Source organism: Sinocyclocheilus anshuiensis, unplaced genomic scaffold (assembly GCF_001515605.1).
Source record: "Sinocyclocheilus anshuiensis isolate Anshui unplaced genomic scaffold, SAMN03320099.WGS_v1.1 scaffold875, whole genome shotgun sequence".
NCBI lineage: Eukaryota > Metazoa > Chordata > Actinopteri > Cypriniformes > Cyprinidae > Sinocyclocheilus > Sinocyclocheilus anshuiensis.
In genome coordinates, this window is record NW_015542372.1 from 91549 (window position 1) to 118436 (window position 26888).

Genomic DNA, 26888 nt, shown 5'->3' on the forward strand with positions numbered 1-26888 from the left:
CACACACATGCTGCTCATCTGGGACGGGGGGGGGGCTTTGCTTGTGCATGCTGTGTGAAATTTAAGTGTGGCTGAAATCAATGAACTGCTGCTAGAGGTCCTCTCCACTCTCCAACACTAGAGCAAAGGTGAACGCCTGAATGCTGCAAATATTTCAGATATCCTATGTGACACCAGAACAAATTTCAGGTATGAGAGATATTTTAAGCATATAAAGCAACACCAAATCCTCTCTAGACAACAATGACTCATAAGGCGCTACCTGCACTCTGAATAGTGATGACAAACCCCTTTATTTCATGGGAATTCATTAATAAAATGGATGCATAGAAGTGCAGAACTCCATATTAACAGTGTTAAAAACTCTCAGAGGACAGTCAACAGCTGCAGTTTTTTCTTTGAGCTGATATAAATTCAGTTACAGGTACTTCACACATCGATGTGGCTATCACATCCCGCTAATGCTATGCATTGTAGCACTAGGTGACAGTTTCTAATTAGCCCGTGAGTGTTGCCAACTCCTGTGTTTTTCTAACAATGATTTCTGGCACTTTCAACACCACCACATCACTACCGCTGCTCTCACACTATTTTATGGTCTTGGAAAATGACTATCCACTCCAAACTACCAGGCCAAGTTGGTCCAGCACAGGGGATCTCAACTCTGACCCTAGAGGTCTACTTTCCTGCAGAGTTTAGCTCCAACTCTAATCAAAGACACCCTGAATAAGCTAAACAAGTTCTTTAAGATTACTATAAAGTTACAGATAGGAGAGTTTGATCAAGGTTAGACATACATTTTGTAGGACAATGGACCTTTCAGCTATAGGACAGCTGAGAATCCCTGGTCTAGCAGCTCTAACCATGCTGACTTGGCTTTTAGTCCAGCTGATCAACCACCTAGACAAGATTGAACCAGCTAATGGCCTTTAATGGCCTTTAATGATCTGCTTCAGTCACTTAGAAACCAAATAAAACCAACTACCATCATAAGGTGACAAGGATTTTACCAACCGACATTCTCTCATAACCATAACAAGAACAAGACAGTGATATTATGGTCTTGGACTCAACACTCGATGGTCCAAGGCCATATTATATTGTCATGGCATGGACTTGTCAGGGGCCTTTGGTCTTTACTTAAATTCGACCCTCCTCTTAAGTTCAACAACAACAACTACTGCTAAAACAAAATGTTAAGCTTTAATATCAAACTTAAGCATATCCCTAACATCCAAACAGAACCCTATAACCTGACTGGTTGAAGGGAATGCTGGTCCAGAAACACATACAGTAGTCATTGACAAGCCATCATCAGAAGCAGGATGGCCTTCAAAAAGTTTGTACTGTAGGAGAATGATTAATTTTGTATTCATGGTTCAGCTGTATGACTATCAGATGTTGTATCTAGGTGTATTGTGTGTGTGACATGGATCACTGAGCGCTTGTAACACTCATTGATTTTACCTTCATGGAATGCAGTTACCACTATAGAAAAAATGAATAGGTTCCTTGTTGACTGTAATTTGATGAATAGTATCTTAACATGAAGATGAAGTTGCCTGAATATAGAGCACTGAAGTGTGGCTTTATTTGTCTTCTTGCTCTAGTGAGACAAACCACATCCCTCTCAACAGGCTCACGCTGAAGCCATCCCACGGGAATCAGCCTGTTGAGTGCTGAACACTCACTGCAGAGAGGGGTCATGTTGGGTCTCTTTATATGGGAATGTTTTTTTCTCTCAGTGCAACCAGAAAACAATGACCAAATGCAACCGAATAAATGCAGATGTCGAACCCGCAGTGAATCCTCAGAGAACTGCTTTAGAATATGTGTGGGCTCTGAGATCCTCGTCTGGACTGGACAGGGTGTAATCCGTCACCGTCCTCATCCTGCTATTGAGTTGGGAGAGGATTTAAGACACATTGGAGACTTGTGGGGAAAAGCTCCTACGGCAGCCATTGTCTTTACTGCCCCATCAGAGGAGTGAGTGCAGCTCTGCTGGTGTGAGTGACCTGATGTGGAGGAAAGGACTGAATCGGATTGCTTCATGAGGTACAGTAGACTACAAATTAACGAGTGAGTTATAGTCAGAGGAGTACAATACATGCTCCAGAGACTTCCAGACACCTGCTCTCAAATAAAATGGCAGAAAGCCCCCCAAAAATCATGAAAAACTGAATGAGGAGGCCGGTTGTACTGAGATTCCAAGCTAAAAAGAAGCTAAAACTTTCATCTGAGACCGACTGATAAACGTGTCATGCTACAGCAGCTTGTTATTTGAATTTCATTGCTTTGTCATTGTTAATGAGGTCGACTGACCTGTTGAGCAGGAAGATGTTGTCACTGCAGGTCAAGGCCTCCAAGAGAACCTTCTTCTCAGAGATGGCTGTAGAGGAGTGAAACTCCATCCAGATAAACTCCCACACATCCTCATCCATCAGAGAAACGCCTGTGCAGTACACAATGTCCCGCACGTTGGGTGGAATCCTGTGGGACAGAGGATTGACTGAAACATTTGGGTGAAGACACAATTCACAGCTAATTAATCCTAAATACTCATATTTAAAGGTCCCCTGAAATGCTTAGAAACATGCAGCGTTACTCTATGTGTTGGCGTCATTTTAACTGAAACAGGAAGACAGGGCGGAACATATCAAGCAGCCCCGCCCCTTTTTAAAATAGCCAATAGCGTTAGTTTATATCACAGCTTGGCCTAGAGCCGTTCAGAGCCGTTGAGCTCCGTAAAGCCGCATTTGATAGGGTATGCCAGCCACAATCTCATCCATATTGCTATAAAATATAGCATTCTGTGTAGAATTCAAGTAGCTCCGATACATTTTGTGGTCTGCGCCAACTCGTGCATGTGATCCGCTCCGTGCTATCGTGTCTCTGGACCGGAGCAGAGTGTGTGTGTGGTGCGGTGGTTAGCGTGACACAGTGCGAAACCAGACTTCTTTTTTCCTCAATGGAAAACATATTTACACTGTTTGAATCCTTCCCTGTCCCCTATATAGTGCACTACGTGCCATTCACTGTACAGAAAATACAAATTCTGTGGACAAGTGACCGATTTCAGCCGCGGCTTCAGCATCTATTTTATAGTGTAGGGGGCGGGCGCTTCGGATTCTAGAGAGCATTTGATTGGACAGAAAGTTTGATGAGAAGCTGAAGTATGATGTGACGTCAAAAAAATCATTGAGCCGTTTTGGCAGAAGTGACGAACTGAAAGCTTTGAATGCTTATATCTTCTAAATGCGAATTTTGTCACTGTTTTGGCGCACACTGCCTTATAGATAACCTTAAGACTAACATATTGATACTAACACCCAAAAAAATTTAATTTTGATTTCATGGGGACTTTAACATTTCCATCTTGATGGAGCCAAAATGTTTTTCACTATTTACTATTTTCTTTTTACATACATACAAAGATTGACTTTTAGAGTCCAGGGAAAATAGTGAAAATGGAGATACACTGATTAGCATATATGCACACTGAATGGTACAGGTGATTAGCATTCCTCACTGTGACCAAGTCTGTTCATTTATTGTTTGCTGAGGGTTACATCAGATTCACACGCCATTAGATTGCATTGTGTTCACATGTAATACTTGTTTTAATTTCAGAGAATTAAATTTTCCTGAAGAGAGAATTTTTCACAAGTCCTCAGGGTTGTTCAAATATAGCAAATCACAAGTTAACATTTCACCTCCAGAAGAATCAGTGAAAAACAGTGTGAGTGGATTTCTACATTTTTATTTGTATGCTTATGTGAGAAGTTGATCTTTCTTTGGGGACACATTAGATTATGGAACACTATTCACTATTAACTTGTTTCTTATTAGCATGAAGATGCCAGATGTCATTAAATGCATATTATATGAAGCCAAGGTCAAGGTTATGTGTAACTAGCATATTGGCTGTTTATTAGTATTTATAAATCACATATGAATGCCTTATTCTGCATGATGTTTGTATTTATCTCTTGTGTTTTAGATCCCTTGACCCTACCCAATACCTAAACACAACTACTACAAGAACTAACTAACTTACTTAGTATCAATATGCAGCAAATTAGGAGTTTTTGAGGGAAAATTAGTTAATAGTGGATATGTGTTCCCTAAAGTGTTACCCTTTCTTTTTCTGTTTCTTCTTTTCACTCAAAATATCTATGCGGGAAATACCATTTTAAATAAAAAGACACTCTTAGATTCAAAACGGACCACTTTGGTCCAAGTGGTCTTCTGCTGTCTGCAGTCACTTTGAATCACTTGAATTCTGTCACAGCAAAAAATGTCCATAATAACACCAGCTGATCTGATTCGATGATCTTTGGAGAGGTCATAATTTTTTAAGTAGTGGAAATTTGACCCAAATCATCACTGCAGGCCTCCCAAAGTGAGTCACAATGCAATATATATATAGTCTAGCAATATATCGGTCATAAGTAAGTGCCCTCTATGGACCCATGGATATCATCTGGTTACAGATTTTAGAAAAGAATAACAGTCTACTGTAGAGCTACGCAGAGAGAAAAGCATCTCAGGCTGTGAGGCGATGCATGTAATATTCGTACAGGAAGAAGAAATAACATTAAACCTCTGGAGGAGCCGCGGCGATACAATGACTGAACTGTTGATTTGCTCAAAGTGCAATAAAGACCTGCTGATTCTGGATGAGCCGTCAGAGCCTCTGGGAGTTTTCAATGTAGCAATACAGAAAACGGCACCTTCAGTAAGATATCAAATCATGTCACAACCAATTGGAGCGTATAGACTGAAATTTCCACACCTGTGAAAGTGATATCTTGTTTATGACTTTCACTGACAGGAACGATAAGTGAATTCAGAAACACAGTTAAAGAATAATATTTGTGACATTCCGTTAGCAGCCATTATATTGGTAAAATTCATGAATTTGATATATTTTCACAATAAAAATGGGAGACAGCACAAACCGTAAATCTAGTTTTGACTTCTATAACCTTTCGTATTATAATCTGAATATAAAGGTTTGATTTTTTCTCAAATATTGTCATCTGTGGAGGAGACATGTTTATAATAAAAGGCTGTTATGAGTCTGGATGAGCCGTCGGAGCCTCTGGGAGTTTTCAATATATAGCAATACAGAAAACGGCACCTTCAGTAAGACATCAAATCATGTCACAACCAACTGGAGCATATAGACTGAAATTTCCACACCTGTGAAAGTGATGTCTTGTTTATGGCTTCCACTGACAGGAACGATAATTGAATTCAGAAACACAGTTAAAGAATAATGTTTGTGACATTCCGTTAGCTGCCATGATTCTGGAATATATTATTTTAAGGTATTTTCAGATTCTGGGAGATGGGAGATGACATAAGCCATAAATCTAATTTTTACTTCTGATATTGTAACCTGAATTTAAAAGCTTGATTTGCTCTAATATTTGGCTGTGTGAAGGCAACACATTTATAATAGATGGCTGTTATGAGATTTTGTAAAGATTCTATATGCCTGTGAGACACTTCTGTTTTGAAACAATGTACAAAGTTCTTTGAGTATTTTACATTGTGTGAAACACTTTGTTTCAAACAGAGACTAAAACTGCACTTAAAAGCAGTTTAGCTTGAGTCTCAGCAGAGTTGTCTTACTTTAATTTCAGTTTTCTTTTTTTAGTCTGTGGTATCTTGTTTTTAATTAATAAACGAGGAGGACATGAGGAGGATTTGTCAGGATTTTGTACAGTGTGTACAGCTCATAAACGCTGCTGGGTCATTCCTGTGACATTATCATCACCTAAACCATAAAAAGACATAAAGAGCAAACGCATTCCTCTTTTATGATGTGGTCATCCCTGAATATCAACCTGAACAGATTTGTTTTATTGTCCCAGTAGGACTAGTGGTCATTTTTGAAGAAAAGGACCATGAAGGACACATCTGGCAGATTCAGACTTCTGCTGTCAGGTAAGAGGCACAATTCAGAACAGTTATGACATAATACACAATAATAAGTATCAAAACAGTGACTAATAACATAAAAACAGTGGAGAAGAAAGGCAGATTAATTTCTAGCAGATGAATTTCAGAACTAATTTCTTGCCATCTGTTGACTTTGACAGTTGTACATGAGAAACTAAATCATTTGTAATCAGTCGTTCTGGATAAAACTATCAGCTAAATGCCTTAAAAAAAATCACAAATATGAGCACTTTCATGAGCTCTAGTTCGTTGCCACTGGATTAGACTAACTTGTCCACATGATGATACGTCTAGCAGGAGGTATTGTGTTTAGTACAGAGACTTTCTGTCTGTTCAGACACGTTCAGAATCCTCACACTGGACTAAACGGGGTAATAATTATAGAGCCACTGAGTGGAAAATCTTTGACTGAGCAGGTCAAACACTAGCTGAATCCAACCGAGTGTGTATTTCACATGTTGAAAGCAAGAATATTAGGCCAAAAAGCTTTTAAATTGAGCAGCCCACTGTTATTAGAGTCATGTCAGAGGCCTCAGAAGTCATTAAATGCATATTATATGAAGCCAAGGTCAATATGTAACACATTTTATGTGTAATAAAGCAACTGTGTGTGTATTTAAGGTCTATCTGTCGATTTTAGGGCATGATATTAAAGAAGCCAGCAAACAAATTGCCAGTGCATTTGAGGCTGTCAATATGCAATGTGTGTGTGTGTGTGTGTGTGTGTGTGTGTGTGTTTGTAGGCATGCAGCCAACAGTTTGGCATAAGCACAAAAAATAATTTCCTAAAAAGTAGGCAAACACAATATCTTGTGCAGGGTAAAGCCGTTTCATCAGATACACAAACACACACCCACAATCCTGTTTATTCTCCATTATGGTCATTAGTCCCTGCCGGTGGCATGGTGTGTTTGACAGTGTGATACTCCATACATATATATGAACATTGCTGTGGGAAGCAGGGAAAACAAATTAGATGAACAAATGTGTGTTGCCATGGACACTTGGAATAAAACTCCTACTGTATGAATCTTGGCAGGGTTGATGAGCAGAACATATTGATCAGACCTTAAATTGCCCACACATACTAGCACAACACTCAACCCAACAACTCTAGCTGTCACTTTTGTAGTATGGCTTCACAATGATGGATGTACTTTTTCTTAGGTTGAAGAGCAAAAACTAAATTGAGGTGGGTTTCCTGCAGGACATCTTTTACATTAAAATGGCATTTTTAAACAAAAATCTTTTTTGAATGAGCATCTTTAACTACGTCACTATACAAACCATCTGTTAGTAGGAGTCCACTCTGATTCAGTCAAATGAGTGGTTAACCAATTCAATAAAAAGAACTGCCTCAACTTCCAGCAGTTAATTGAAACCTCAAACATCATTAGGGCACTTTGCTATATGTTTGTTTTTGTGTCAATCCAGTGAGGAGAAACACTGGGCTTGAATAAAAGCTGTTATGTTACTGTGTGTGGATGTCACTCTTTAAATTTGCTCACCTGTTCTTGTTGCTGGAAATCCAGTCTGAAATGAGAGAAACAGCCTGCCGGTGACAGTGTTTGTTTCCAAAACTGCAGGCATCACCTCTCTCTGCAACTCTCTGAGGAGGAAAGAAGGAAGTACATTAGCAGCTAAAGACAGAGGAAGGGGAAATTAAAAATTAAATACATGTATACTGAGGTCATTCCCATCTCGGAGGTGGAAAATGTCTGGCTTGCACTTTGCAATTCACTGTCCTTACTTAGACTACATATAAGTTTATAACTGTAATACATAATTCAAGAAATATGAAATTCAAGACTCACTCGGCCTGATAAGCCACCTGCATGAAGGAGCCGTCAGGGGAAGCGGCCGGCCAGCCCAACTTGTGATACTTCGGTTCCACCTGTCTTAGAACATAATCCTGATGACACAAAACAAAACAAAACAAAACGGGAAGCAAAGAAATTATAAAAAGCAAAACAAAACAAAAAATACAACAAAGCACAAAGTAAAGCAAAACCAAACAAAAGTGCAAAACAAAAGGCAGAAAAAGAGTGTGTATGGTTGCCATGCTGAGACCAGGATTTAAATTATTATAATTTTTGGTTTTGTTTTCTACTGTTTTGTATTGTATTGTGTAGAGCAGCGGTTCTCAATTCCAGTCCTCACGTAGCCCCGCTCTGCACATTTTGTATGTTTCTCTTATTGCTTCAGACGTTTGTTATATTTGACTGTAAGTGCCCTGCGAAGTGGACATTACCGGATATTCCTCCATGATTCCAGTTTGAAGCAATGGACACTGTGTAGGGACCATGTCAATCGGAACACAGTTCATGCACGGAGCTCACTTCTAACGAGATGATGATCTGAATCAGGTGTGTTAACAAAGAGAGACATGCAAAACATGCAGAGCGGGGGTAGGTGAGGACTGGAATTGAGAACCGCTGGTGTAAAGTGTCTGTGTGTGTGTGTGTGTGTGTGTGTGTGTTGACTCGCCATATGATTGAGGGAAATGTTGCAGCAGTTATTGTCATGGCTAATTTAGCACGACTGCTCTCCTTCATGCCTTCATGCTCTCCTGCTATGCCGCAATTCAATTCTTAACACACACTTACACGAATAAAAGCACATAAATGCTGGTAGAGGACATTGTTTTCCATACTGTGGTGGACCATACAGCTGATCAGGTGTGTTTGTCAAGCTGTTTCTACAGCAATTGAGTGACGTATTCTTGTCTTGCTAACAGATTAACCTCAGTTTGACGATTAGTGATGCTGTGTTTGTGTGTGAACAGGCCAAAATACACTGACCAGCACAAACACACACACAAACACACACAGAGAGGGGTTTGTTTGGTCTGACAGGTTGAGACACCTGGCCACATGACTGAAGGCACCTGACTAATCTGCTCCAGCTGTTTCCTGTCTTGCATTACATTCTAAATATCTGTTCTGTCTCACAGTAAACACCGTGATGGAGAAAAATAGAGAGAAGATGTTATTAAATTCATCACACTCTCACTGCTGACACTAAAGGGTCGTCCATTACAGAGGAGGGGCAGAAATTACTCATGAGCACTGAGGGATTGTGGGTAGGCATTTGAGTGATATTCTGAATAACAAAGTGATAAATGAATATGAAAGCAAGCTGACAGGCAAGACAGAAGCCAGAGGAACAGAGAAAGAGTCTGACACTGTCATGTTAGGCTGTGTTCAGAATGGAATACTAGTACACTGCACTGCATACTATCTTTAAAAACATAAAAACACTCATAGTGCTTTCTTTTCTTTTTTTTTTTTTTGGTACAAACTTCTGTAGGGATTTCATGAACAGGACACTGATACGCCACGGAATCACCATCACGAGGCTTCAAATTAATTCAGTCAGGAGTCAACAAAGCTTTCTTTGTATCAGGACTGAAAAGCCAGTTCACAACATAGAAACCCCGATGTCTTGTGACCACCAATGGATGGAACCAAGTCATGAAACCCAATGGCAAATGGCGACCCACTATTGACTATTGCAAGTTAAACCAGCAAGTACCCTTGTCACGATGGCCAATGACCCAGTAGGACCAAGAGATTCCCAAAATCAAAGGCTCAACGATCCTTTCCACCCAATAACATACATAGTGTATAGAAACAGTATGAGTAGTATGCAATTCTGAACATTGCCAATAAAGCACAAGCAACGGTGGAGATTTCACTCTATTTTTAGTATGTGTCAGTTTTTTTAAATGCTGCAGCAAACAGGCATTGTGTCTGGAAATATTTTGGACTGATGTTTTGGATGATGATCAGAGGAAGTTTTGAATCTGTCTGGCGGTGAGTCGAGCCATCTGAGATGTGCTGCTAGATATCTGCTGTGTCTTTCTTATTGCACTAGTCAAGGTTAAAATACACCAGACACCAAACTGATCTGAGATCAGACTCACGCTGAACAGGCTGTGGTCTTCAGTGCGGTCTAGGAGTTTGTCCAGCTGGTAAAGAGCTCGACTAGCAGCGTGCCACGGCAGAAACTCGGTCTCCTGAGACAAATATGAGATCATCTGCAGGGGGACGTTTTGGGGCAAATACCCCGCTCTAGAGAAAAGAAAGAGAGTACAAGGATCAGACACTAGCAGCTCATTTTTATGCATTTTTCCCCTTTGGTAGACACGTCGTTAACATTTGATTACAAACAGTTGATTTTGTTCATCATTATTCATTTAGAATAACTGTCAGGCATTGTGCTTTGTGTGGGGAGACATAATGTGCTGTAAGAAACAAAAAACAGCTTCTCCTGTATGGCTACAGTCGTGTTCAATTTGCATAAGTCCATAAAGCATAAGCTCTCTTCTAAAGCTTCAAATGACTTCTCCTTTTTTTCCTTCTGCCTTTTTAGAAATGCCTACAACCCTCCCATGAGAGCAGAAAAACAGAGAGGTGGCCAATATCCTAATACCAACAACAAGAGACTTTCCACAAGTCTTTGAATCTAAAGAACGATTGCTAGCAAGCACAGTTTCACTAATACATTAAGCAACCAGTCAGAACACCATAGCAACAACATAGCAATGTTCTGAAAAAAGCTAGTATTGTCGCTAGAAATACTGCTGCTGCACATATAACACATATGAATAACCCCCATATAGCATACATGAATCACCCCATAGCAGATCTATACAGGTGGAGCTGGGGAAGGTGGAGGGTTTCTGAAGTGCGCTGCAAACTGCTACAGTAAACAAAAGCCAGGTATTTGAATATTGAGCAGTAAGCTCACTGGCTACCGATTCAGGGGAGAACCAATCAGCTGCCATGTGACAATGATGTCACCAGGTCCGATTGAGCTAGACCTGTCGGACTGCGCCATCTCGAGTTTCATGCCAGAACTCTGTATGTATCGGTACATTCTTCCAGAGAGCCTTGGCTGTCTATTTCAGTTTCTCAATTTCATGCAGGGCACATAAGCGCTCCCTATCAGAGGTCAGGCGAAAAAGGAAGTGATCAGACTCGAAAACAGACTCATTAAATTCCCGAGGACAGATTCACCCAACACACATTTAATTGGGACATTAATCACAGTTACTCACAGACACCCACTGTTACCCAAGGAGGTTTTTAACATTTCCAGAGAAACTGATTTGCATTAACATTAGCAGGAGACATTTGAGGATGTGAAGAACTAAAATCTGTCCCAACATCTTTACAAAAAAAGTAGCAAACGTGTTTATTGAACCAAGCAAAGGTGAATTTATACCATGTAACTAAGAAGAGTTTTAGATCTAATAAGGTGTTTCTGTCAGGACCACTATCGTCAAAGATGATTAACAATTAGCATACAGTTTGGATTGGCGGTATGGTTCCGTTCTGGGCAAGAACTCCCTGCGCATCCATGCAGCCTAGCATGGATGAGAGCAGGGAGAGCAGCGATAACCCCCCCCCAGGGTAAACAGAACAGAACCAACATAAATGTATGCAGATATCATTAAAGTTCAATAATGTTATGTACACATTTTAGAATTAGTCTGATTCAAAGGAGAATCAGAAGGTTGAATCCTGACTGACAGAGGAGGAGTTGGGGATGGAGGAGGGTAATTAGCTATTGAGCAATGCGAAAACTGCTGATACTACTGCGGGACCTTATATATGAATACTTAGATAGGTGTCGTATTCCCATAGGTTGATGGGGATCAGCTGAGAGTCAGCTGATGCGAGCTTGACTAACGTGACCTGCCAGAACTAACGCTACGCTTGATTTAAATAGGTTTGTGTCTAATTAAGATCAGGAATTGTGCTCTTCTTCCTTTGAACAGCCTGTTAATATATTAGAGAAGGACGGTGAGTCTTCAAACTGCCGTTAATATTTGAAGTTCAGAGATTAATGGTCCTTAAAGTTTTAATATGAAATCAAATTTCCCTATTATACATGGTAATGAAAAAGTATTGAAACATTTTTGCTCAATTGTATTTAAAAATATTGTAATAATAAGAGGCCAGAAATGCTTTATTTGACTGATACTAGCATTTCTGTCAGTCTTACAGATATATAGAAGTCAGGAGTAATTGACTCCAGACTGTTGAATTATTTAAAGTTAATGCAAACCCAAAGCACTGGCTTTTACACCTCGGGCCTGTATTCATTTTCAATAATTCAACAGTATGGAGTCAATAATTCTCCGTTTACCATGATTACAACATGTACATGTGTTTATGTCCTGAAAATATTTTCAGGATTTTTGTCTAAAGCATGTGTAAACCCCTTACGTACGGCATTGATTACATATCTTATTTAGAAACCGGGTCAACAGACTTGGAACTACTTCACAGCTGTGCGGTTATAGAAAATAAATCAAAACCATTGTGTCAGCCAAACAGAATAAAGCATTAAACTGAGGTCTAATGAGCAATGATTGCATTAAAATAAACAATTAATCAGCCTATAATGATGCCAAGGCACTTGAAACACTCATCGACTGTCATTCTTTCACACTGATTACAAGGAAATATTCAATGTATATTCTCTTGACTGATGTGTACACAGACATGAGGGATGCCGTTTTCAGTCAGTCAAGAGCTTAACACATTGCATGTGCATTAATTATGTTGTGTTTCTCTTTAGCGCTTAAAGACACAGTAGCACATAAATCACTGCAATGACTTCACCTGTCACAACACATTAAAGGTGAAGTGAGTGATGGCTGGTAGACAACACAAATCACATCTCGTTTGGTCACATTGACCTCTAGAAAGTGACTGAGAGTTAAACACCAGTAATTAATAGACTAAATAAACACAGGCTTTAATAATTTCTCATTATGAATTTGTTAAATTTAGCTGTACATCTTTGAATGTTATGTAATATGTTTATATTTTATATGCTCATTCAAATTCGATAGATAGATAGATAGATAGATAGATAGATAGATAGATAGATAGATAGCTGTGGTACTTCTTTAGAAGAAAAATATGGAATTTAAAAACACCTCATAATGACTGTCATTTACATATAGAGACATTCATTATTACCACATTCACATTCACACAGCAGAGACTGGAGGCCATTCAGTTTCTCAATTTCATAAATCTTACTTTCTTCCCTGTATTTTCTAATTATTCAGCTTTCTTATCGAAGTTCGGAGGGAAAATGTTCATTAAATATAAATGCAACATTACTATAAAACTGTCATGAGGCACTGAAGTTTCCCTGCTGTTTTATTGAGCACAGTAATGAATGAGTTGATCACTCTTACGCTTCAGGAACGTGCCTAGTACACACAAGCTCAGAGAAACATGTGTTGCATTGCATGAAGGCTATTTATCATTGATAATAGCACTCCAGAAGAACAGCAAGGTGAAAATTAGAGTGTGTGGCTCTTTAAAATTGCCTGACATCATTCATTTTCAATGACAGCTGGTGATGTCTGGTGACATGATCGTCAGCAACCATTGGTGAATTGAAAGAAACTCAAGAATTCAAACGGATTTGTAATTCATGAGTATATAAAGAGTAACATAACAGTCTCCTAAATAAATCATTGACTTTCTAAATTGGCCTGTAATTGTAGCTCATTTAGTCGGAGCTTTAGCAGAGCATTTCAAACAGGCCTATTACGGAACTCCATCACTGAGACTCAGAGTCAAATGAGATCGCTCCACATGCATAAAAAATATTGTGTCAAAGGGAAAGAATATGAAAAAAGTCTAAAATACTCTCCTAGCATCGTTTTGTAATTCTCTCTTGCTGCTGTGTGAGAAATGACAGAATTGTCGACAGGTGTTGTGATGTTTTACAGGTGCTACAAACAAACCTTCTGTATCTATGGCAACAACCTGCTGGTGATATCATGACTTCGGTCTGATCTGCTGTGTTTTGTCTTTTTCTGTGTCTGTGTGCTTGGTCTCTAAGCACATGGGTTTTGTTTTGACAGCTCACCATGTGCTCCACTGTCTGTGTGGCGTTTTCCCCTCCCACTCGTTATCCTTAATTCTCTTTTGTGTTTTCTGTCACACCTGTTGCCATTCATTCCTCATTAGCCCTCCCCTATTTTAGATCCTCGCGTGCTCAGTCTTTTGTCAGACCGTTGTTGTATGTTGTGCAACGCTTCGCTCGTGACCTTTCTGTCATGTTTGCTTTGTCTTGCCGTGTTGTGTCTTTTTAGCCCTGAGTGCTGTTTTGTTTTTGTTTTTGAACTTCTCATCTTATCCTGTCGAGATCTGTTCTACTACCTGCCCTGGCTATCTCTAGCTCTGTCGAGATTCTGAGACATCGCCCTAGTCCCTCCCTGCACGCTATACGCTCTCATCGGGGAGCTCAGTGAGTCCTCAACGCTGCGTCACGAACGACGCTCTGGTCAGTCCCTGCTGAGAGGCTCTTTCCTGGTCCTGTGGACTTTTGATTTGGGACTATTTTTGTGTTTCTGTTTTTTCCCTATTGCTCAGTGTGAGCGTAATAAACTTTTTCCGTTACCTGCAAACTGAATCTGTATTTTCCCTGACAGGTGATGCTAATGTTAGGTTAGAAACAGATGAGCATTTCTATGGAAGTTCAAAACGCAGTGTGTCTAGACAAGTAGCTAGTGATCGCAATAACGGCAGCCAGCTGTTAACAGCAACTGTTAATTCCTTTAATCTAGTTTAGTAGAACTGAAGCTACACTCAACATAAACATATATTTAACACTATAATGTGTTGCATAAATAAATAATGGATTGTGTTTTAATGTGACTGTGAATTTCATGTTTACGATATATTTAACACCAAAAAAAAAAGTGGATTATTATCTTTGAATTATAATTCTAAAACACATTTTCTCCTATAGTAGCATGATCAGCCTATAGAAATTCTGTTTAGCAAATAATTAAAAAAACAGAAAAGAAAAAAGGTTTAAAAATATATATTTAATGTTTAGTATATTGTGCTGAGTCTTAGTTTTATTGCAGTAATGACAACTTTTTTATTTAGTTACTGTACTATACTGCACAGTTACTGAACTAATACAGTAATGAAAATGTTGACAATGTTTTTGATAAAAGTACACTCAAGTAGATGCAACGCATATTTACAAATGTACTAAAATATTAAACATAAAATGTATAATTACAAATGTACACTACATTATTATATCATATCATATCATCTCATATCATATCATATCATATTATATTATATTACATTTAAGTTGACTTCAGGCTGAAATATGAGCCATGTTTTTGTGAAATTAAACAAAACCTCCATCTGCCAATAAGGCATTTACATGTGCTTTATAAGTACTAATAGCCAATATGCTAGTAATATGCATGCTAATAAGCAACTAGTTATGAAATAGTGAGAATACAAATATTATAATGAAAGATGAATAGCTTTGCATTCAACCCAATTATTATACTCATCAATTAATAATGCACTTGAAATATGATCTTTATTCTTAAACTAGGCTTAAACTAACGGCAGCTTTTTTCTCCTCATTTGATCCAGTAATTCATAATCACAATAAAGGCTGACTGAGCTTTGTGAGGCAGTATTGATCAGGCAGCAGCGCCCATTCAGTTCCCGCAGTAATATGAACACTCTTCATCATCCCAGTAATTTACAGAGAAACAAGACATTCTACACATTGTGATTAACAATGATGCCGTTTTTAATATGCAGGTTGGCGTTTTCGCTTCTCAAGTACATAAGAGCCAATAACCCCCTCCACAGATCTGAGCCCTGAGGTTAAATAAGACATATCCTGTTAACATCCGCTCTTATTTATTAGGATTAGCTGTAAACAACAGCAGAGAGAAACAATATGTACAAACCAGACTGAAATCAAAACTCAGGAACAAAAAGATTTGCCTTCAGTCCTGTTAAGTTTCAATTATCCAGCTCTTCGGTAAACAAGGCCGAGCCGAATAAACAGACTAAATGAACATGACGTACCACAATCCAGGGGAACAGGTTTCAATTCTCTGCCCAACGTGATGGCAATAAACACAAGTTTCCCTGCGGGTTTGTCGTCAGTTGACTGAATCGGCATGCTCAGGAAACATCTGTGGCCAAAAACACAATTCTCCACGTGCCTGTTAGACTTCTGTCTAGATCAACGTGAGCCGCACAGCGCCGGCAGATGAGCCTGTCGTTTCAGTGTGATGAACCGCAGTGCTAATTCTAGCAGAGCATCTGGAAGCTTCCTTATTTAGTTTGGTGGAAGAATAAAAATGAATGAATTTCACAATCTGTACAAAGCAGCACCTGAATTCACAAAATGCAATGTACAAAAAAAGAAAGTCCATCAGTGATACTCAAACGCTGATTTGGCTGCTTACTGATTCTAGCTGCCAGCGGTTGAATATTTCTTTCATTAAGCAGAATGAGTGAGTTTTTGTATTAAACAGAGAGGACCTTAGGGAGAACAGTCATTCCTGAAGGGACTAATGGCAGTTTGTCAGCCTGTGGCACTATAAATTTTCAGAGGACACTCTATCAGAAAGTAGCGCTCTTCTCTCTATCTACCTTTATCGTTCTGTCTCTTCCTCTTCTCACATTAATGGACGTTCGTGAGTTTCCAGCAGCTGATGAAGCTCTGAAGGATTGACACAATGAGGCAGCAGTGGAAAGGCAGAAACACAGAGGTTTTCCCTCGCTTTCTTATTATCCACTATTGCTGTAACGGCTCAATAGTCTCACCGCAGGTCTCATCTTGATGAGCTAAAGGGTTTTTCTTCAGTAACGCCTCCAGGCTAAAGGAGAAAAGAGACTTGCAGTACAAGAACGGCATCTGTCAGTAATGAACGTCAGTGGCGGCTGGTGGAGAATTTTCTAGGTAGGGCGCCACATCCAACAATTTTAGCATACAATCCGGTATGATTTATCCCAGTATAACAAAAGGAAAAGTATTAAGACCTGAAACATTTTAAATAAAGATAATTGTTTTACCAAGTTCAAGATTGAGGATGATTCCCACAAAACTATATTTTCTACTTTGCGCCTCCGCTTCTGAAGATGCATGACTTCAAGGCATTTGTGTGAATCGGAAGCAGCTTGATGTGAAGTTCAAACTCCATCAAGCGCTTTTTGAAGCTTTGAGGGAAAACAAAGCATATCATTTTTTTGCATAGTTTTCCAAGGCTTTTTAAGTGAAGCACGTTTTATTTGTGTTGTATAAAATAGAATTAGAATTCATTTAGATAGGATTTAACACTATTTGCTTAAAGTTGTGTTTGATGAGAAATAACCACAAAAGCTGAAGATTTTTTTAAGCACCCTGTTTGCGCTTGTATATCATTTAAATAGCTTCCATTTACAAAATGTGCAGAAATACACCTTTTTAATGAAAGTAAAGGTCCGTGTATAATAAAACTGTCAATGAAAGGAAAATGTTAAATGAAACTAGAAAAAAAAATATTTAAGACATTGTTCAGTTTAGTTTTATACATACATTATATCCATATATTTTCTTCTAATGTCACAAATAATATTATCAAGGTTTACTGGGTTTTATTCTTTGATTCTTTTGTAGTGTGGGTTTGGTGAAGTGTACTAAAAACAAACATTTTTCACACTCTTCCAAACTGACCCACATCTTTGTACATCCACCATCCACAGTTTGTACATAAATAAATCAATTCATTAAATCAACTCCATCACATGAGACCTCAAATTTTGAGTGTTGTACCGGCAAACTACTACTTCTCACTCGAAAAAAAAAAAAAGAAGAGTATCCACCTTTTTCTTCAACGTGGAAGTAAGCCTATGGGCAAGACTTCCAGTTCATTAGCCGCTATATGGAAATAACGAGAAGAATAACAACGTGCAGTAAACGGTAAAACTGTTTGCATTATAAACCAGTGTGTTCGTAATTAAAGGGGTCATATGATGCGATTTCTATTTTTCCTTTTCTTTAGTGAGTTATGTAGCTATTTGTGCATGTATAAGATCTGTAGAGTTACAAAGCTCAAAGTCTCCCACAAAAGGATTTATTCTATCTAAAAGAGAAGGCTGATCCAGACCGGGCTAAAACGCCTCATTCAAACACGCCCCCACATCTCTACGTCACGATGTGGAAATATTTGCGTAATGCCGCCCAAATGTTCATGCAAAGAAAGAAGGCGTGGTTTCAGAAACCGCAGTAGTGTTGATGCAGCCATGTCAGGGAGACACTGTGTTTCCGACTTTGCTATGACAATCTGGCACTTATTCTGAATCAGCTACGGTAAGTATGTTTTCTTAATAGTTTAAGTATTTGCTATTGACTGTTCAAATGTGGAGTTTTGCGCTATGTAGAGTATCGCGTCGTGTGTGTGAGTGAGAGAGAGACAGTGGAGAGACTCCACTGGTCACATCACAGTGGAGTCAGCTTTCTTAATCGCGGCTTGTGTACTGCAAATACATACGAGCATCATCACTGTGTCTGTCACGCGACTGTTCCCCTTTCGGGCTTGAACTGATGGTAAAACTAAGGACATAGTCCTTAGACAACTTCACAATGTGAACTGTCTTTACATTTATGTTGAAAGCTGAAGCTCGCGATTATGGAAAGGGGCGTTACATTTCCGACGCGTACTTGTGGTGTTCGGCCAATCACAATGCACTGGGTCAGCTGGCCAATCAGAGCAGACTGCGCTTGTCAAAGGAAGGGGCTTTGTTGAAAACGACGTGTTTGAGAGAGGCGGGGCATAGAGGACCTACAATAATGTACAGTATTTGAAAAATAATGTGTTTTTTGAACATTAAAGCGTCAACATATTCTGTTACACCAAATACACAAAATAATGATCTTTAAAATAGCATCATATGACCCCTTTAAGACAACACATTCAAATAATATGGTAAGACACACCAATTTTCAATATCAAGCAGCAAAACGAGCGGTTCTGTACAGCTAAAAATAGCTGGACGCAGATGAGACCGGAAGCCAGACGGATAGAATTTACAAATGGCCATGCCCATTTTTACGGGAAGAAAAAGTGGATAAGAGGGCACCTGCCGAACACATCACCTATTTGGTTGTCTGAAAGACACATGAAAACAGGCAAGCCCTATAATTAATAATAACACCGGGCATACACTGTGTGATTTTCATCTGATTTTGAGCCGAATTCTGACTCATGAGACTCTTTTTTTTGAGTCTGGCTGTATGTCACTGTAATCGTCTTTACATCCATTACAATCGTCATCCACTTAAATTTTACTGGTGAGATACTGGTTTGCTTTATTCAGCCCATACAGACTAGTCCTGACTTCATATTTCTTAGAGGTATGTTTCTTCCCACCAATCGCTGCACAAGTTAAGGTTACATCTGATGACGAAAGCATGTTAGTGCTAGCCCTCCCAGAACTCGCAGAGATTGCGCTGCAGTGCCTGCAGTTTGAAAAAAAAAATAAAAAAATAAAAAATTTGTATGGAAGTCTATGAGAACAATCTGGCCAGAGTGCATTCGCCCAAAAAGGGCCGGTACTCCACAGAATCTGACTGGACGATGATTGGACCACATATCCAAAGGCAGAACAAAAGTTATAGAACAGTGACAGCTGTGGTTAAATGTGCTTGAAAAAAAATCCCTCCCTTGCACACGTTGGTGGTGCGTCGCCCTAATGAAGAAACCATCCCTGCTGAAGTTGACTGGAGGTTGACAGTCAACGGAAAGGAAGTAGAGGTGTTATTGGTGCCAAATGGCTAAACGTTTCTGACTGAGTATTTAGGTTTAACTGCTGGTATGATTACACAAAACTTAATGCATCATGCAAAGATGAATATATCATATTTTGCATACTGCTGATGCATTCCTACAGCTGGTGAATATGACATGATCACATTCAATTTGCTTCATCTGGCATTAGCAGATCAAATATCTGAACATTGTCTGGTGATGCTATTTTAATCAGCTTGGAGAGTGTTATGAATGCAAAACCACAGTTTTGCAACACTTTGATTTTCATACAGATTTGTTAATCGTGATGTAACCTCTTGAAACCCCAGGCTTTTTGGATTTGTTTGATGACTGACATCTATGAACAGTCTTCCAGTATAATCAAGCGTTTTAGGGAAATCAGGTTTCAGAAATTATTGATTCATCTGTTCAGTGTGATTCAGAAGTAAAGCCTATCCGTCCACGTGTCCCACTCTGTGTGTCTCTATAAATACACGAGTAAAAAAAAGAGCATGAAACAAATGTTTAATGATGCTTCTGACAGCTCAGTGTAGCTCAAATCACATGCAAATGAGCAGAAACACATGGCACCAAATGACATCTAGACACTCACAGACAGATGTGATCATTAGATAACAAAGTAAGTTAAAAAAAAAATAATAAAAGAAACAAAATGTGTGTAAAAAAATAAGTGAATTAAAGTAAACTGACTGCATTTCTAATTAAATATAACAGAAAATTAAACATACTGCTCACAATAATTCATATGTACTGGTATATTCTGCAATTTTCAGCGCATTTATCATCTTTGGAATGAACTCATAAAAGCATGAAAATGTACAGGAAGAGACGATGCATTCAGCATTTTGTAATGCACAACATCTGTAATCTAATGTGTTTGCCGCGTTCTCATCTTGTAATATTCCAGCCAGACCTTGGGCTTTTTTATGGATAACAAATGCACTGGTTAAGTGCTCTCGAGCGCTCGTGGACTCAGTGCATTTGAAGTGAATCGTGATCCAGGGAGCATCTAACCGTCAGCGGCCAGATCGCAAGAGTCAGGCAGTGAGTTAATGCATATAAATAGGGTCTCTATGTTATAGTCTCTGTTTCTTTCAATAGTCGCTGAAGACTAATGACTTTCAAGACTATAAATAGGGTCAAGACTATAAATATATAAATAGGGTCTCTATGTTATAGTCTCTGTTTCTTTCAAGAGTCGCTGAAGACTAATGACATTCAAGACTATAAATAGGGTCAAGACTATAAATATATAAATAGGGTCTCTATGTTATAGTCTCTGTTTCTTTCAAGACTTAATCTTGAACGCGCTGCTGTGGATCTGCATTGTAGCTCTGATGAGGGCTGTTTCTCAGAGAAGGTGAGCAGAAAATGGAGGCTGTTAAATGGTTTCACAATCAGAGGAACTCTGAGCTCTGAGCCACACGGATCACTCACAGACCTAATTCAATTCCGGCTCTTGGAATTTGACTCGCTGTGGCTCCATCCGAAGAAAATCCACCTCGCTCTCCCAATGGAGAGGAAAGGAATGGAACAGAATTGAATATAATGGGGGTGGATGTGGGGCTGCTGCATGAAGGTGTGACTCACAGATGAATAGTATTTTGAATGTGTTGTAAAAGGGCATTTCTCTCAGGAGCTGAATTAGTCTTTAATTAGGAACTCCAATAAAATCTGTACTTTTATCTGTATTTTTATGTGTCGCTGGCTGATATGACAGCAGTCGCGGACTTCATAGGTCAAGGACATGACAATCAATGTTCTGTTCAGATCTAAAAATACGCTTAAAAAATGTAATACATACAATAATGGTATGAATAATACATAATACATAAATCATGAATATACCATGCTTTTAATGTCTTCTTAGTAATTAAAATACTTTTTGATAATTTTTGATATGTCAGAAATGTCAGGGTATGCTGACAATATAATAAAGGAAAAGCTTTATTAAAAGAATGTAGTTTGGCATAATCTTTTATTTTTATCTCTAATATTTTATTTAATAATAATAATAATAATAACTTCAAAGTCTTCAAAAAATAAATCAAAGTCATAAGTCAAAGTCAGGAAATTATATAATGGGGATTCTCATGATTGGTTGTCAAGGTCATTAAGTCCCTTAAAATATTATGTTAGATAATATGTCCTCTTTATGACGAGGCAAGTTTAGTTCATGACAGACAAATTACGTTGTGTGACTCACATGGTGCAATAAATTAATAATTCATGACATTTGTAAAAATAATTTTTTTAACCTTGAAGAATAAATTTTAAAACATTTTGAAAAAAATAAAAAATAAATGTGTACACGCGTGTATTCAAGGTATAAGAAAAATATGTTATTACTTTTTATCTAGTGGTTAAAATGAAAACATTTGGCATAATTGGTACCTGTTTTATTGGAGACCCAAATGATGGTCTCTGTTGATATGTGACTGGAGTTTCCCACTGCCAGCGTAAGCGGTATTTGCCACTGGAAGCTGAAATGAGACAAAGAGAGAAATAACAGCTGAAATGCTTCTATTTGATCTCAGGGGTTTAAATGTCACTGCTGCAGATACCTACTGTATGACGCACATAATCTTACACACAAGGACTCCCACGACTTAATGCGATTGTGGGATATATATGGGCGATATCCTCTCTGTCTCAGTACAAGCAGGCAAAGTGACAAAATCAGAAATATCAGATGATTGTGAAGCTGAAAGAAATCCCAGCAATGTCAAAGCTCAAAGAAATCAGCTTTCATTCTTTCCCAGAGTGCTTTGCTATCTCTCTATCACACACACACAGCTGTGTATCACCCGTCACCCGATCGCTGTCATGTTCTGTGTCGCCACCTCATTTTGAAGTCGATTCATCTGTGAGTGTGTGCTTTCATGTGTTAGTGTGCGTATGAACATCCCTAGGTATGAGTGCACATCCAGTAAAAGCCTGTCTGACAGCTGTCACAATGGATGGCCGCCCCTCTTTCAGCTGTCTAAATGGCTGACACACAGGTGAACGTGGTCTGCTGTCTGCCATCGTAAATTACTCCAGACGACAAGAGCACAGCAGAGCCGACCAACAGCAATAAATACTGTAACCTTATGAGATCGAATGCAAGACCGAATCATTTAAACACACTCCATACATGCTATTTGAACTTAACTTTAACAGTTTCCCCCTTCCGCAACAAAGCCATTTTATTGACTGAGAAAAAGTATTAACTTTAATATTATGCAAAACATATTACTTTAGTTATTGTACTTGTACAAATACTGGGGGCCTTTTGCCACATGCTGGTGAGCCTTTTATACCAAACAAAACAAACTACTTTTTATGATTTATTTTTCCACAGAATGTGTTGTTCAATAAAAATATGCAATCAATCACTATGGAAGCAGGGAAAAGCACATTTCCCTTAAGGTGTGCCATTAGCCCCATTTAACTCTATTCAGTGCCTGATAAGAACTTATATATATATATAACAATACATAATGGTGTTTTTATGCTTAATCATGAAAATATGATAATGAATGTCTTTTAAATTACATATCACGTCAACAATGTAAAAATGTTTAAAACAATACATCTTTCTTTGTGTTTTCAGTTTGCCTCTGGTTAGCAGCTTAGCTTACTCTAAGATTATCACTAAATGCCTTCGGTTAGCGTTAGCGACCTTGTTTACTTAGTATAGCTACTGCTAACTGCTTAAGAAACTAAGAGCTCTGTTCATTAGCTAGAAAAAGATATTGTGATAAGAAATGTTGTATCTTGAGACGACATGCTAAAAACTACTCCAAACACCTTAGCAACCGCAACACCCTGTCAACCGTCACAGCAACCTAGCATTGTAGCAGTGAACTTTACACAGGCACGTGACCGATTTTAAGCATAAAATGTCAAACTTTAGTCATCTAATATGAGAAGAGCAGCCTGGATTGTTTCGTGACATCAGTCTCAGCTGTGGGGAATGAGCTGGATCGTTAGGGATTTGTGTTAGTTGGAAAACTGACAGGAATGGACAAAATCCTTTTCAGGCTGCTGGTGACTCACCTCAAATCATTCAGTAAGATGATTTTATTTAATGTGTCTTAATTGTGTCTGAATATGCCAAAATGAAGATTTTATTTAAAACTGACTGAAAAATTGTTAATAAAACAATGAGGGAAACTTTTAATTTTAGCAAAAACTGATGTAAACAGCAGACGCTGGAGTTACTGGGCTGAAAGTTTACAGTAGGCCTATATCACAGAGGAAACTATAGCACAGTCAGGAAGACATTATGCATGAGATGAAGCAATATGATCCTGCTGGGAAACAGTATTTAAGCGTGCATGTTTGTAAGGACACTATAGAGAGAGATTCTGTGCTAGAAGAGCGCTGATAACAATACTTATGAATTCCAGTGATAATAGAAGCATCTGTGTGAGTTCAGATGAAACCACACACTGATACATTTACATAAAACTCTGTTCGTCAGTGGGATTGAACAAGAGAAGAAAGCAAAAGAAAATTAAAGTTCTCCACAGGCTGGTAATTTAGTGGCTCATGTTTATGTTCATTTATGGAAGCGTCTGTTATCATCATCGTTATTTACATCCCTCAGGAACTTTGTGTTATGGCCCAGAGCTTTAGCTAAAGTTAGTTGCTCTTAATGGAGAAGAATATATTAATAAAAGCAAAAAATATAAATATATACATTTGCAATATATGATTGAGAAATTCCTAAGCATTTAACATTTTATCATCACTGAAAATGAGAAACAGCTGTGGTCTGGATGTGTCTACATTTAAACCAGCATCCTCTCCCTCCCTCTCTCTCTCTTTCTCTCATTGGATGTGAGGTCTCAGTCTCACTGTCTCTCTGTGCGGGTGTGATAATATCCCAAGCTCTCTTTAGGGACGGCTGGCTTTTGCAGTCTATAATGAGTCACTGGGGGCTTTTGTGGCTCAAAATGTGCGATAGATCCTCACAACACTTTTATCCAACACCAGCTGCACAAAAGAGAGGAAAAAAACACAAGTGTCTTCATTTGAAACCTTCCATGGATTCACACATGCTGGAGTTTGTGTTGAGCTTGAGCTTCTGTGTTCACTGATGTTGTTTAGACTTTCAGTCAATCATCCAGCAATGGTTTGAAACCACTGAAACCATGAAGAAATGGACAAAAGAAGATTAAGATGTTCTGCTGGATGGGTTAGAGAAGAAAGACTGGGATTTGTTGGATATTGAGGAAATCTATTGACAATGCAGAGAGCAACATGCAGCTAAACATCTGCTAAACAAAGAGGTTGGTGGTGGATTTCTAGAACACCAGGGATTCATTCAGTTGTAAAACGTGGAGGTGGTGAATTCCAATAATTACTTGGGAATTTACACATTTATACCTCATATTATTACAGTGATCCAATCACAAGTGATCAGGCCTGAATATAGGTTTAAATGTGATCTAAGTTCATCACACATTGTGTTTGTAGCAAAAGCACTAACATGTCTTGAAGTAATCTGAAATCAGTTTTTTTTTTCTTGTATGCTGTTTTTTAATGTACACTAAAGAAAATCGACCATTAGTCACTTTAAACATTGCTGCTGTCTGTTTTTCCTTGCTATGAAAGTCACTCATCTACAGTTTTTTTTCTACTTCATTTATATGCCAGTGGCTTTCAAGCTGATGCATGTTTACAGTTAATGTTTCATTGCATTTCAGATGTGTATGTGTGTTTTGCACTGTTAACTGTCTAGACACATTCCAGTGATGTCACATGAATGCATTACTGCACTGCATAACGTTTCATAACCCTATACTGCGAGTCTATATATAGTACTGTATATCTGTTTTGTGTTCTCTGTATTTTTGCAGTGATATCAAATTTCTCCTCAAGGATCACTGAAGTATCTAACTTGTGCAAGAAAATTTTCTTTACTGTAACAGTAGTAGTGACAGTTTTATTGCCAGAATCTTAATGATATTCTTTCATTGTGGGGATCTGATCATCACCATGTGACCTTGAACAAATTAGTCTGACACAGTTACACACCAGCCTCAAGCAGACCCACACATACCTGCAAAATAAGATTCTATAAGGCTCAGATCCACCTGTAAAAGAATTATCAGGAGTAACTGCACGTCCCCATTACAGTCAAGCAGCCCGCAATGAGAAAATTAATTTGTGCCTTCAAGCGCTAATAAGTTGTTTATATTCTCTATATCATCACCTCAGCATAAAATCTGTGCTGTGAAAATACAAATAGTCAAGGTAAGATACGATTGCAAAGGTGTTAATGAAGGAACAGTTCAGCTCTACACTTTTTACACTGGTGAAAATAAGCACAGGATCTGCAGAACTATCTTAGATGTGCCAAACGGTCCTTAGATGATTTAAGATGAGGTGTGTTGAAGTACAGCGTGACCATTTTAGATTTAACCTTGGTTACACTTTATTTCGATAGTCCACTTTAGACATTCTATTAACTATAAGTAACTTTGTAACTACATGTCAACTACATGTCAACTAATTCTCATTCATTTGCAACTACATGTCTACTAACTCTCAGAGTAGACTGTTAGGGTAGGTTTAGGGTTAGTAGAATAAGTTGACAAAGAAAGTGTTAGAAGATATTAAGCAGACAGTCTACTAATACTCTACTAACTGCTAGTTGACATGTAGTTGCAAAGTTACTTACTGTTAATAGAATGTCTAAAGTGGACTATCGAAATAAAGTGTTACCTTAACCTTATATCCACTTTCTAACTTCTAACTTAATACTGAGGTTTTATAATGAAGAGGGAAACTGTGGCCCTGAATAAATGCAAGTTTTATAAGCTAACTGCAAATATGTTAATAAGCTGATATAAATGATCTGATTAGCTGTAGCTGTGAGCTTCTGTGACAATTTCAAAGAGATATTTAGCATAATGATATTTAGCATTAAATACAAATTACAAGACCTATACAACACCCTTTGTAGAAAAATATTTAACATAAGCTACTTTTAGAAGGCTTCAACTATCACAACATGTTTTCTATTCTTTTTTACAAACTGAAGGGCGAGTCAAAATTAAATACCGTGGAAATAAATAACAGACCAAAGATGATATCAGTACAGCTGAAGTTGTATTTAATACAAAAAGATTCCTTTAATGCAAGTTTGACAGAGGAATTGAATTAGCCTATCAAGTGTGTGGCTCTTTGCTAGCTGGATTATGAAGCTGCTTAAACAGAATATCAATGTGCAGTTGTTCCCTTTCAGTCAGTCACGTTCGACGTTACGTCAGTCGTGACTGACGAATTGGGATCTCGCCCG

General features: G+C 38.4%; 1 long non-coding RNA gene and 1 pseudogene across 1 annotated transcript in view; both read right to left on the minus strand.

The window, feature by feature from the left end:
- LOC107692247 (thyrotropin-releasing hormone-degrading ectoenzyme-like) overlaps positions 1–26888 on the minus strand; it is a 122597-nt pseudogene that overhangs the window by 4312 nt on the left and 91397 nt on the right.
- Positions 20030–26888, minus strand: part of LOC107692243 (uncharacterized) — a 10937-nt gene continuing 4078 nt past the window's right edge. The window contains exons 2-3 of the long non-coding RNA XR_001634627.1: positions 21989–22077; positions 20030–20057 (exon numbers count right to left, since the gene is read on the minus strand). This is a non-coding gene — a long non-coding RNA (uncharacterized LOC107692243). The remainder of the gene's footprint in view (positions 20058–21988; positions 22078–26888) is intronic.